Here is a 14,474-nt window from a genome sequence, read left to right on the forward strand (position 1 = left end):
TTAAAAAGAGGAAGTTGAGTTAAGCCAAATGAATCACAGATTGGTAGGATGTCAGAGAGTATAAGAAGGCCCAGTGAAAATATTTAGATGGTAGCAAAAGTGTCTGCGGGCAGAAAAGCTTCAGCCATTCTTGGCAAGAAATCTACTTTGGTTAATACTATGGATTGGCTCACTCAAACCTCCGCACTGTCTTCCTTCTAGTTGGACAGGTTGGAAATTAAAAATTTCATTTGCCAGACTTCTATGCATCTAGGGTTCTGGATATGAACTAGGTTTTAATAGGTTAGAGTTGTCAGATAAAATACAGGGTGCCCAGTCAAATTTGAATTTCAGAAAAATAATGGATTTTTTTTTTTTTTTTTAGTGTAAGGATGCTGCATGCATTATTTTTGTTTGCTAAATCTGGCAACTCTACATCGAGTAGATGTACTTGTGAGAGAGCTGGAAGGTGGAAGTGAGGTAGAGGCTATCTCCCTGCTCCTTTTGGCCGTTTCTGTTGGTGAGCTTAGTCACAGAAGCATGAGTTTCCCACATCACAGTTCCAAAATCCACGCTCCAGCTTCCTGGTTGGAAAAAGGTAGTTACGAACAGCAGCTCTGATTTCAACTTCCTGATTCCTAGTTCACAGTTACAGAGTATGTTCTTGAACTCATGGCTTCAGTGGTACCTCAGAGATGGTAGTTCCCTAGTGCATAAGTTCTATCTGGCTTTACAAAACTATCCTGGAAGCTATCCAAGTTTAAATCCGCTCCTTCAGCCTTTCCAAAGATTCACTATGCATCTAATCCTCTGTATTAAATATTCTTTGATTATCATACCTAGAGTAGTTTCTCTTTTCTGCACTGAACTCTGACTGCTATGTCGACTCCCAAGGGCAGCTTCTCTATTTGTCTCTACTACTGGCAGTATCTTCCTTTAGTCATTTAAAAATCTACAAACAATAAAATTCTATGGTTTTCTCAATGTGGCTTTTTGTCACAGCCATGAGATCGCCCATCAAAGGAGGGTAGGAAGTGAGGAAGGCAAAGGGGTTTGCACCTCTGGACTGATGTCGTTTTCCGTGTGTGTGTGAGGAGATCAGCCCTGTGCTAACATCTGCCAACCCTCCTCTTTTTTTTGCTGAGGAAGACTGGCCCTGGGCTAACATCCGTGCCCATCTTCCTCTACTTCACATGGTACGCCACCACAGCATGGCCTGCCAAGCAGTGCGTCAGTGCGCGCCCGGGATCCGAACCGGTGAACCCCGGGCCGCCGCAGCAGAGCGCGCGCACCCAACCACTTGCACCACTGGGCCTGCCCCCTGATGTCTTGTTTTATTTGTAAAGAAAATACTTTATAAGATACTTTTGGTTGTGACAACACATTAAAATACCCAAACATTATGTCATCATCCTTTACAAAAATCTCACGATTATTTTCCTTATCTCTTCTGTTCCTCATATCTGGATGTCAAATTTTCACTGAGAACACATTTGATGCCTAGGGAAAAGATGTGATTCAACAGTTTCATAACATGATGTTCTATTAATTAAAACATGATACACTGCCATTAAAGCGCCCCCCCAAAAAAAGCCCAGACGTGGAATATCACAAACTCCATTCATATACAAAGGCATGGGGAGGAGCGAAGGGATGCTAAGGAAAGACAGTGCGCTTTCGGGCCTGGCTTGCACATGTGAGGTGAACTCTGGAGAACAGAGCTTACCTCTTTGCAGCCAGCTCCCGGCACAGTGCTGAGCACATACGAGGTACTCAATAAACTGAGCTGAATTTTCTACTAATTTAGCTGCATTCACCTACTGTGCATATATTTCACACATAATTTTATTTCCCAAAAGTGAGAAGTTCTAACATTAGGAGATATAGACATGGTAAACACTGACCGTCCCTAGTGGTCAAGGTTTTCTACTCTTCGGTCCGTGTAATTAGGGTGAGCCTATAGTTTATTGCCCAAACATGAACACTTTTGAGAGTATATGCGGGTGCTACTAATAACTATATGAGAACAACAGGTATAAACTGGGACCATCCTGAGCAAATCAGGATGAATAATCTATAGCCACCAATAAAGTGGGAAAAAAACCCTGACTGAGTCCTTATGTTTTCTCATTATCAGCTGAGGCAGCCTTCTTCCTACTCACTCTCTGCAAGTAATGAAAGGTCCGTGGCACGACGTTCCCTTCCCGCCTGGGGTTCACTAAGGGCAGTGAATTGCTCACTGCAGCTGTTTCTTGCATTCAGGGAATGACAAGCAGAGGAAAGCCAGAGGTTCACAGCACTGTGTATGCACCCAGGTGCCTTCTCACCATGGTGAGTAAACACCTTCAGTTCTGTTTACGATGGGAAGAAAAATAAAAAGAGAGCCAATAACAAAATGCCCTTCAAAGAACACATTTTGCGAGCCTCTGTGTAGCAGAGATAAGAACTAGGACACTGTCAAAAGAAAGATCCTAGAATAGCTTCTTGAAAGAAAGATCTTTTTTAAAAAAAAAAGGTATGTAAGTGAACATTGCGACAATATCTATTGTGTATCATCTGCCATATTCTTCTCAGCAAATGAAGATCAAAGTTTCTGCCTTTGTCGGCAATGCAAACTGGAAAGAATTCACTTTCTTGAAATTTACTTTAAATTCTCCTTTATGGAGAAGTAATTCATTCCACATGTATTTCATACCTGACATTTAATACCAAGTTTACATTTACAAAAATGGCTTTGTGGGGCTTCCATGCCAATCAAAAGTTTCTTTCAAGACATTTCTATTCATATCTAAGGAAAAAAACCCAAGAACACGAACAACAAAATTCAGGATTTTAGATTCGTAAGTCATGGATTAAGAACTGGTTTAAATCTAAAATCCCTAATCATAGAACTTCAAAGAGATATGGCCAATTACACGTCAGCATTTTCCTTTTGAAGAAAAGCAGAGGAAAGACACTGGAATGGAAACCTCCTGCTGGTCTGGTTGCTCCTGAGGGCAGGAAGCATGTCTGCCTTGCTTACTGCTGTATCTCTAGCTTCCAGCTTGGTAGCTGGCATGCGGCTGCTTTTGTTTTCAATAAAGAGCTATGGAAAAAATGATTGGATAAGTTAATGAAATGATCAGTTAGGAAAGAAGTCAAGTAACTGGAGAACATCAAAGAGGGTTGATAATGAGAGTCAAAGAGTTGGTAACCTTGGTATGTAATGGATGGAAGGTAACTACATAATGGAGCACCAGTTTCTCTTGATAGCAGCCCAATTTACTGTATCATTGTTTTAACCACTTTTTTCCTCCAATTTTCCAAGTCACAGCAGTTCTCACTTCCCTTGGGATGATGATAGGGTTATCATTTGCCATTGTCCATCCATCCATCCATTCATCCATCCATCCATCCATCCATCCATCCATCCATCCATCCACCCATCTATCCATCCACCCTACAAATGCTTACTGAGCACTCACCAGGTGTCTGGCACTGTGCCAGGCCCCAGGGATGAACATGACAGGCATGATCCAGCCTGGGCTAAGGTTTTCTCTTTTAAAACAATGATATCGTGGCTTAGATCAGGTACTCTGAATACAAAGTACTGAAAGCTGGACAAGTGTAACACAGCGGAGATTCTAGGGCATGATGCACAAGCCTTCTGAGAGAATCTTTCTTAATTTAACACTTAGGAAATCAGCTAAAGGGTAAAACTGCACAGAAAACAAAACCATTTAAGAGGAGATTGAGTAATTATTGGGTTCTTTTGATTAGGTAGAAAACTCATCTTGGGAGTTAAAATCTCCAGGTAGACTTGCCTTGGCCTACATTATCTGTTTGGACTAGCTACGTGGCCTTAAATTAATGAAATAATTGAAAACTATTCTTCTCTACTATAACTCTCTCATTTGATGCAAGGTAGTTTTGTGGCCTAGGATTAATAACAACAAACAAGCCAACAAACCAAAAATCAAAAGTTCTTTTGCAGTATCTTTCATCATCAGATTTCATGGCAGTCGGTGTATATTTAATTTAAAAAAATAGGGAAGGTTTAAATTGGGGAAATGATTCTAAATGAGAAAAAAGATGGAAAAGAGGGAGAAATAAGAAGTGCAAGGAAGATCCTGAAACAGTTTTCATAAACTTAGAAGGAATGAAATGGACTTAAAACTGCTAACAAAAAAAATTTCATCGCTCACTGATTCTGTAGTCAACACTTTCTCTAACATCCCAGAGCAGCTATTTCAAATTGCCACTCTCCTTAAATCTCAGACTCTAAAACCACCGCCATCACTCTGCATTTAATTGCAGCTTCCACTTCAATGAGAAAAATAAATCCAATAGAAGTACCCTACCTTGGGCCGGCCCCGTGGCTTGGCGGTTAAGCGCACACGCTCCGCAACTGGCGACCCGGGTTCGGATCCCGGGCGCGCACCGACGCACCGCCTCTCCGGCCATGCTGAGGCCGCGTCCCACATACAGCAACTAGAAGGATGTGCAGCTATGACATACAACTATCTACTGGGGCTTTGGGGGGGGAACAAAAAGGAGGAGGATTGGCAATAGATGTTAGCTCAGAGCCGGTCTTCCTCAGCAAAAAGAGGAGGATTAGCACGGATGTTAGCTCAGGGCTGATCTTCCTCACACACACACACACACACACACACACACACACACACACACACACAAAGAAGTACCCTACCTTAATCTTTTGCCAACTTAGAAAACTACCAGCAACTACACCTATCCTTCCCTCCTCCCACGTAGTTGCAATAGATGTGCCTTCATTCCTATCTGAAACTACTGATTATCCCTCATTTCTTCTGCATTCTCCACCTCTCCCTCTCCACTGTCTCCTTCCCACTGCCATTTAAACACACTCCAGTCCCTCTCATCTTAAGATCATGCTCTTCTTCTTGTTCCTACATCCATCTTCTGTTAACGATGGTCTTTCTCTTTTCCCATCACAGCCACAAGTCTTAAAAGAATTGTTTTACACTTGCTCCTTGATTTTCTCAATTCCCAATCATGTCTCAACCCACTGCAATCTTGGTTCTCTATTTACCACTGAGTAATTACTAGGTTCTCCAAAATCAACACTGAAATTACTCCCATCAAGGTTATCAGTACCCTCTATGTTGCTAAATTAATGGCATATTTTTTGGTCTTATCTTTTATGTCTCTTTCACAGCTCTTGACAACTCTGAATGCTACTTTTTCGTGAAAGCCTCACTTCCTTCGGATTCTGTGACGTTATACACACCTGGTTTGTCTCCTACCTTCTGAATTGCTAATTCCCCTGTCTCCACTGCAAATTTATTTCTCTCTGTTTGTCTCTGAGACGTCGGTATTTTTCTGGGTCCACTCATGGGCCTTCTCCTCTTCTCTATCGACAAACTTTTCCCTAAACTATTTCAAACGACTGCAAGGTTTTAATTAGCTGTATAATGACAAAAACCCATTAAATATCTCTAGCTCATAACTTTTTCCATAGGTACAGCTCACACACCCAGCTACCCGGACATACTCATTTGTATGTTCCATGCACAACTCAAACTCAACACGTGCAAGACTGAACTTGACATCAGCGCTCCCATTTCACCTCCCTCTGTCTCCTTCAAACATACTCCATCTCTTGTGTAAACGGGTTTGAATAAATGGTACCACCATCTACCTGATTGTCTAAATCAGATATCTGCCTCAACTCTTCCCTCCAAATCACCGACCACAACCTAATAATCATAATAGCATTGATTCTAACTTTTAAATAGCTATCAAATCTGTATATTTCCTACTGCCCTCCATCTGTGTCACCACAACTTTGTCTACATCATCATCATCACTCACCTGGATAACTTCAGTAGTGTCCTGAAGCTGTCTCCCTGCCTCCAGTTTACTGAGCTTCCTTTGGTTCCTTGAATTTCCATGAAATTTCTCACTTCCACGCCTTTGCGCATACTAGTCCCTCTGCCAGGAATACTCGTCCTCCAAATCCCCAACTTGACCTGGCGAACTCCTGCTTCTCCTCAGGTCTCAGCCAAGGTGAGCCTTCCTTGGAGAACCCTTCCTCATCCCACCAAACCAGGGTCGGGTTAGCTTTATAGACTCTCATAGCACTACTCTTACCATTTAGTAGATGCTTGTTTACTTTCCTTCCTCCCCCATTAGACTACAGATCAAAGAAGATAGTGATCAAACATGTCTTGTCTATTTCTTGATGCATCTCCATCATCTAGCATACTGTCTGGAACATCAATAAATATCCATGAAATAAATGTATAAATAAATGGATGCTTGCATCGGAAGACTATTCTACCATACTGCCTTCTAGTCATTGGCAGTTTAAATTTTGTTGTTGTTATTGTTTCATATGCAAGGGCTAATGTCCTGTGAGTTCTCAGTACACATGTTTCTGTATAAATAAAGAAAAATAACTTTTTAAATCCTCTTATAATGAAGAGTTTGGAATATAAAAATATTCCCCTATGGTGATATTTTTCATATATCACAAATCTTCCAGAAATAATATACAAATTTAAACAAATTAGAAGTCAAAGAACTGAGGTACAGCAATTTAGAAATGAATTTGTGGAAGCAGAGGGCCATGAACAGCTGTGCAGTTTGTGCACTGAACAAACTAAAGAAGCACCATTCACACAGTGAGTTGTAAGCTTTACAATTTGAACAACTCTTTGTGGTGACCCTGAGTAGAAGTGAAAGAGAAAGGTTATTAGTTCTCTTTATTTTTTTTTTTCAGACTATTTCTTGGTGGTGAGGAATGATTATTATTGTACTCTTGAATTTCAACCTATTTAGTAGAGCTATCAGAATTTTAAAACTGGCGAGCATCTTAAAGGTCGTGTAGCCTAGGGATGACAAAGAAGTTTCATCATGTGCTAACTACGTTAGTGGGTGGTGGCTGCATGGAACATTGTCTTGAGAAGTATGCTGATGCAGCACTGATTTAGTAGTGATGTCTCCCATGGGCAAATGAGGGAGAAGTGGAAGAAATCCACTTATTCACCCGCCCTGATCTAGTTAATTCTTTCATTTTCCAGATGAGAAAATTAAGGTCCAGAAAAGTAAGGCAAATTGCTCCAAGTTAACATCAGTGCTGGAGGAGAATCCAGTTGTTTTGCTTCTAGCCCATGTCCCTTCCTTCACACCTGGTCTCTAGATTCCTTAACTGAAATAAACTATAAATTCCAGCCCTATGATTTACTACCTTTCAAATTTTAACTTAATTTCGAGGTTAAATTCCTGCCTTGGGTTGCAAGCATAAATAAATCTAGGTTTGCCATCTGAGAACACAGCATGATCACAGGAAACAGTCTTTAACATCATAAAACTATCATATAAAATGTAGTGACAAGTGCACCCCTAAAAGGCCAATGTTATAAGTAGTAGGGGCCATTATCAGTCAGGTTAAGCATTGCAGGAGGAGGAGGAATTGTGAGTAGGGCAACAGAGATCTCATCTGTAATATCATTATGAGCTAGATTTGGCTGGCAGAATACTTGCAAAGACTTTCGTCCCAGTGTGAACAGGTAAAGACTAGAACTGATTAAAGATCTATTAGTGTCCTAGTCATTGTGATAGACACTGGGGACATAACGGTGAATAGGACAGATGTCCTGTTCTTTGCGGCTGTTACACTTTAGTAGAGAAGTCAGGCACTGAATAATGACGTGAGTGTTTCAAAAGAGGAAGTACAAGGAACTTACTGGTGTGTGTGGGGGTAACCCGATAATCTCAAATTTTTGGCAATTGCTACTCAGAGACAGATCATGGAGATCAGTTTGTGATAACTTTCTATAGCCAATCCATATCCAAATTGGATACCCAAAATAAACACTACATTACTATGGAAAACTTACGAATTTGATATTCACAAATTGGTATTTTTAAATAAGTGAATAGAAATAGAGAAGATAAATTCAAACTAAGTCTAACCACCTGCATCCCGATATACACTAGGTGTAAAAAATACAGACCCTTAAATCAATACGTCCTCTGATGCCTAAAAGACGCTTATCACCATGCACTAGACGCTCTCCCCCCTGCTTTGCAAATCAGTTTAAACATACCTGGTAATCAGGATTCATTATTTTTATTCACTTGAAAAGTCAGAAGTACCTTTTCCCACTGAGATTTTGAAGGGAAAGTAAAACACCATTTATTTGGAGATTTTATGGGTGTCTTAACGTGTGCTTTTATAAACAGAAAATGATTTATGACTTATCAAAAGGTATGCCTCTGAGTCTCTTACCTAATCTGTAAACCCAGCTGACTTTCCCCATTTCTCTAACACTGAGCGTAGCAAAGGGAGATGCTCTTGATTAGCCAAGAGACACTGCTGCTCAGACACCAACCTCCATTTGACTCAGGGTTGAGGAAATTGTGAAATAACCCAAATGCAGCACTTCCAGATGAAAACTGCTCTGAGGATTTTCCATTCTGAAAAGTAGAAGGAAACTGAGTAGTTCTTATAATTCCATAAAACTTAGAAACCCTTCTTGGGCAATATCACACGACCTACACAATATCATTTGTACAGTGTGAAAGGGGTTGATGGTATAAACTAGAACACCACTAAAATGCTGAGTCTGGAAAACTGCAAAATGATTTTAATTTCCAAAATTGTTTCTGCCCCGAAAGACGTACGAGGGCTATTATTTAGGGATACAAAACTTGGCTCTGTGGAGGGTGGGGTATGGAATAGTTGGGGACCTATCCATTTGGACATAATCACTGAAAATTGTCTACGTTGCCACTGGTTAATGTAGTCAATAAGCATTGATGTAGAACCTACTACGTTCTCGAGAGGTGCTGCTCTGTTCAGTACGGCAGCCACTAGCTGCAGGTAGCTATTGAGCACTTGAAATGGTGCTACTGAGACTGAGAGAATGAACTTTTACAAATTTAATGTAAATTAATTTAAATATAAATTTAAAAACTGATACTTAACTCAGTTATTGAAAAACTTCAGTATGTCTGGAACAACTTGGGTATACGAATCTGCTTTTTCAACTGTAAACTTTACAAAATCTAAACACAGATCAAGTATTTCCAATGAACATAGTGCATGAATTGAGATGAGGTGTAATTGTAAAACATATACCAGACTTCAAAGACTTAGAATGGAGAAAAGTGCAAAAGATTTCACTAAGACTTTTTTATTGATTACATATTGAAATAATAATATATTGGGTTCAATAAAATATATTATTAAAATTAGTCTTACTTGTTTCTTTTTACTTTTAACAAACGTGACTACTAGAAAATTTGAGATAATGTATGTGGCTTGCATTATATTTCCATTGGACAACCCGGTTTTAGACTTTGCGTGGACATTGGGAATACAAAGCTGAACATCCCCTTAAAGATGTTATAGAATAGTGAGAAACGCACTGCTATAGCAGGAAGAGACAGAGGAATATGCACAGGCTGCTATGGGAATATTGATGAATAGCAACTAAATCAGGCTGAGGTCAAAGATGGCTTCCTGAAAGAAGAGATACAAGCTCGAGTTGATTCTTGAAGTTTGAGTAGGACTTGGATGAAGAAAGAGGAAGGGCATTCAAGGAAGAGGGAATGGCACGTTTAATTACATTGGGAGAAGCAGTGTAACTCAGGGATCAAGCACCCAGGTTCCCTATCCTTTGGGTCATGACACTCAAGCTGTACCACTTACCAGCTGTACAACCTCAGGCAAGTTACTTAACTTCTCTACGTTTGTTTCTTCCTCTACGAAATGGGGATAACACTATTGCCTACCTCATAAGGTTATTGTGAGAAATGAAAATGAGTTAATATACTGGTCAGAACTGTGTCTGATGCCACATAGTGTTTGCTGTTATCATTGTGAATTAGAAAAAGAAATAGTTCTCTTATAAAGGGTTTGTGTGAGGGCATGCTGGGAGATGGAGCTGCAGAAGGGATCGGACATCACACATGCACCTAAGCAGTTTGTCTTCTTATCCATAAAGCTGTAGAGGATTAGTCACATCTTAAAAAAATATCCCAGGCATAAGGGTAGCAGAGAGTTTAGGGGGACTAAGACTTTAGGTAAGAGATAAGAGGCCAATGCAGCAACCTAGTTGAGAAGTGATGCACAGGCAGTGTGTATATAGGGCAGGGCATGAATAATGTGGCTGTGATTGCTAACTACTCTCAAAACCTTTCTCTGCTTCTTTGTAGGTACTCAACTAGATTTCATTTCCCACCCTCTCTGCTGTTACCTGTGGCCACAGGACTGAGTTCTAGCCAGCAGAAGGTGAGCGCAAGAGATGTGGGCCAAGTCTCGTGACAGTCCTCATGCCCTTTCCTCGTTTGGCTCCAGAATGTCGTCAGAAGGGCAATCTTGGAAAATGGGTATTGAAGATGGAAGAGGCTTGTTGGCCCGTGTGGGCTACCACACCTCCTTTCCCACACACACACCTAACACCGACTAACATGAAGTCACCTTGGATCGTTTACATGAGAAAGAAATACACTTCCATTTCGTTTAAGCCATTTTCCCATCATACATTTGGAGGATTGTTTGATATAGCAGTTAGCCTATCTTAACTAATATAGATATGAAAAGTATTTAAAGAGCTAAAAGCATTTTTATGAAGTAAAAAGACTCGATGACTGATAAGATATGGGAGTGATCAAGAAAGTTGTCACCAAATTCTTTGAGTAGCACAGTCTCAAATGTTATCTTGAGTGCAAATATAAACAGTGAACCAACAAGTATTTTCCTTGTGACCTTGTCAAAGCATATTTTAGACCAGGAACGAAAGCAGTAAGGCAGGGACAGGACTGAGAATTTGGTGAGGCTAAAAAGATTAGGCATATACCTAACCTTAGAAGAAAAGAGGTCAAGTTTCAAAAGAAACTGGGAAGTCTGAGTGACCCTCAAAAGTCTACACAAGAAGAAGACAATTGAGAGAAGTCAGTTAGTTAAGGTTTAAGAGTCAAGTACATTCTAAAATTCTAGACAAGCAGGTTTTGGGTTCCCAGAGGCCAGAGGGTTAGCAAGAGCGGCTCTGACATACCCAAAACGATGAAAATTGAATTCTGATGCTAAGGCAACAGCATTGTATACTCTTGAGTGAATGGGCAAGGGCTTCCAGAAGGAAAGTCATACTCTGGTGTCTCTACATCTCCAGAAATCTAGTTGTGGCTTACTCTTAGAATGGAAAAGGGCTACGTCTTCCCAGGGCTTTAAAGGACTCTTGCTCTGTATAATGGAAAAAGGGACAAGTCTTCAAGGGATTTTACAAAATATGGAATTAAGTCCAAGGAATTAAGCGGAATTGTGGAATTAAGCCCAAGATCAAAGTCAAAGGCTAGGGTCAGATATTGCTTTCCCCTACCCAGTATCAAGCCCAGAGCCTTCAGCCCGCAGCCCATGCCCTCTGACACCCACACCAATCCTAACCAGCCAGGCAATTCAGCAGAAGCGCACTCTGGGCCAGCACAGAAGAGGTGTGAGATGAATGTTGCTGCTGCCATTCTGGCACCTGGTGTGAGCTCCAGACTTCGTCGTGATTACTATAATTCCTTCTGCCCCCCGCGACTTCCTTCTGACACGTGTTTCAGGTTAAGAACCATATTTCTTTCTGCTAGATTTCTCAAATCATTTTCCTGATGCTGTTTCTTCACAGGAGTGATACATTTTTCTCATCACAATTTTTGAAAATCTGTTGTGAAAAAAATACTGTGTGCTGTCTGCAGTAATTACTCTTTCCCTTGCCTTAAAAAAAAAAGTATTCCAGGGAAAAAATGACAAATACCATAGAAGTTGTGAAAATGGGCATTTATGATTTCTGACAAGGCTTTGTTAGCCCTTGGCTGCTCTGGATTTTACCAGCCACAGTTGCTAAAGACCTGCAGGTCAAACCCACCCCAGTGTATCAAATCCCAGGCACTGCCTAGGAACAAGGGCTGAGATTTACTTGAGCATTCACTGTGTATTAGACACTGTCCTAAATGAGCCCAATGTATTAATTCACATAATTCTCATGACAACCCTATGAGGTTGGTACTATTATCTCCATTGTAAATGTAAGGAAACCGAAGTATAGAGAGGTCACCCGGCTAGAAAGCCACAGTCAAGATATGGCAAGTTATTATCATTCTTTGCCTGTTCTGGATTCTTTACAGCTGCTGTTCCTGAAGTAACGGCTGTGTTTAATCTCGGGTCAATAAAAATCAACCAGTCAAATATCAGAAGCCCTAGGCCCCCAGCAGATTAACTCCTGTATTAGATTATTTTCCTGGGTCTTGTAATGACAGAAACAGCAGCAGCAGCAGCAGCATTATCAGCATTGACTGAGCACTCACCTGTGTCATGTCACACACCACATTAAGTGTTTTCCATGTGTTACGTCGACTTAATCCCGGTATCCAGTGGGCATGAGCTGAGCTCTCCTGGGCTGCAGCCTCTCCCATTAGCAACCACCTTAGGTCCTCAGTCATTTAGGCTGGACCGCTCTGGCGGTGGTCTACACCCCAGGGCCCTGCTTGAGCTGAAGTTAGAACTTGGCTTTGAACTCTGGGTACCTGACTATATTTTGCCAATTTTCTCTCCCTCAGGAATTGGACCCTAGTCATTATCTAGGGGTCGCTTCTCTCTGGATAAAACCTACCTTGCCCTCTCTTCCCAAACCAAGGTGCTAACTGACACCTTCCTCTCATTCTACTAGATCTCATCCTTTAGTTATTCATATCTTAGTTATTAGACCTAAGTTTACAACTTAGGTCAACTTCCTTTGGCCATTTTCTTTAGAACAGCTGGTCCCTTTCCTTGGGGACTTGCCACAGCAATAGCCAGGACAGTCTCTCTAGCCTCCTCTCTCTACCCGTTAGCTGCTGTTGTCATCATGCCTCTTGTCAGAGCCAATGTGGGTCACATCTCACCTACCAATAGAATACTTCTCGATCTACAACACAGACTAGGAAATGCCCTGCAGGCAGGACCTGGTCTTATCTTCATATTACTAACACTCCCTCTGTGTCTAGCACATAGAACATTTCTAACATATGTTTGCTGAATGAATGAATGAATGAATGGATATTGAAAGATATCAATCTTCATTTTCCCATCCCACTGTTAAAATTCAAGGAGATAACTCAAATTTCTAGTTAGAATAAAACATAGCAGTTCTAGTCGATGATATGACAGAAGAATTTACACCGCAGGTTATATTTTTACAGTAAAATTTTCCATCACATAACTGGAATTAATTTATTCCAAGATAGTAGAAATGTATTGGTGCAATATGAGATAAAGGGGAGTCAAGGAACATAATAAAAAGAAGAACATTACAATCTGGTTAACATAACCTAACCCTGGGAAGATTAATTGCTTTCAATTCATACAAAGACTGAAATCTACAATTTGATATAAACATGGTGTTATTAAAAATGAAGGCTGATTGTAAGGAAATGCTACCACCATGCAAAAATTAGCATGGTATATAAAATAGACAAACCAACAGTGTGGCAATTGTTGAAGCAAATTGCTTTAAATGAAATTACATAGGATAGTTTTCTAGTTTCAAAATGGTCAAATCACACAATAGTTGGAAATATAATTAATAATTATGTTCTAAAAAAATTCTATAACAGAAGGTCTCTCCAGAGAAATGCTCCATGTTGCCCTCTCCTCCTGGCGTCTGTTTAGCTAAAACACATCAGACAAGGGGCCTCCTGGTGCACGGGATCGAGTTTCATATTTGTGAGCAGAAAGAAGGCATCCACTGCTCACTGTTGTAGCACACTTGGGATGCTGTGGAAGGACCAGAGAATTTCTAGAATTGTACACTAAGTTGAAAGTCTTCTTTTAAATTTTTAAAGCAATGAGTCATTTTCAGACTTGGGATTTTTCATTTCCTTTAAATTTGTTAAGTTATAAAATTTTTTTTTTAATGAAACCATACTCAGAAGTGGAATATATGAAAGAGATGAAAGATAAAAGTGTGGAAGTGGGGGGGTCGAGAGCCTTGAAAAGAGCCCATTTGACCCCCTCCACCCATCTCCCCCTTTGGCCTCTGAGGCACCCTGTAGTACTTCTAAAACGCCTTGAAGCACGGTTTGAAAGCCACCTGATCCGGAGCAACCCTCTTACTTTTCAGTTGTGGTAACTGAGATTTAAGAAGTTAAGAGACTTTTGCAAAATCACACAGACAAAAGAATCGGCGGACAGAGAAGAAACCAGAGGTGTTGTCACAGTGCCTGATCTTGGTGCCTTTGACCTTAGTTTCTCATTGCCCTGTCCCCGGGAACAGTGCTACTCAGTGGGCCATGGATCGCACCACCCGGGAGCTTGTTAGAAACACAGTCTCAGGCCTTGCCATAGACCTGCTAAATCAGAATGCCTGGGGTGGGACCTAGGAATCTGCATTATTAACAAGCTCTCCAGATGATTCTCAAGCACCCTGATACTTGAACGCCCCTCTTGTCTTGCCTTTCCTTTTGGCCCTCACTCTCCAACTCCCAAGCTCAAAAGCAGTGGATGT

General features: G+C 40.8%; 1 protein-coding gene across 3 annotated transcripts in view; it reads right to left on the reverse strand.

The window, feature by feature from the left end:
* DMD (dystrophin) overlaps nucleotides 1-14,474 on the reverse strand; it is a 743,617-nt gene that overhangs the window by 374,857 nt on the left and 354,286 nt on the right. The window lies entirely within an intron of this gene.

This window comes from Diceros bicornis, chromosome X (genome assembly GCF_020826845.1).
Source record: "Diceros bicornis minor isolate mBicDic1 chromosome X, mDicBic1.mat.cur, whole genome shotgun sequence".
NCBI classification, from domain to species: domain Eukaryota; kingdom Metazoa; phylum Chordata; class Mammalia; order Perissodactyla; family Rhinocerotidae; genus Diceros; species Diceros bicornis.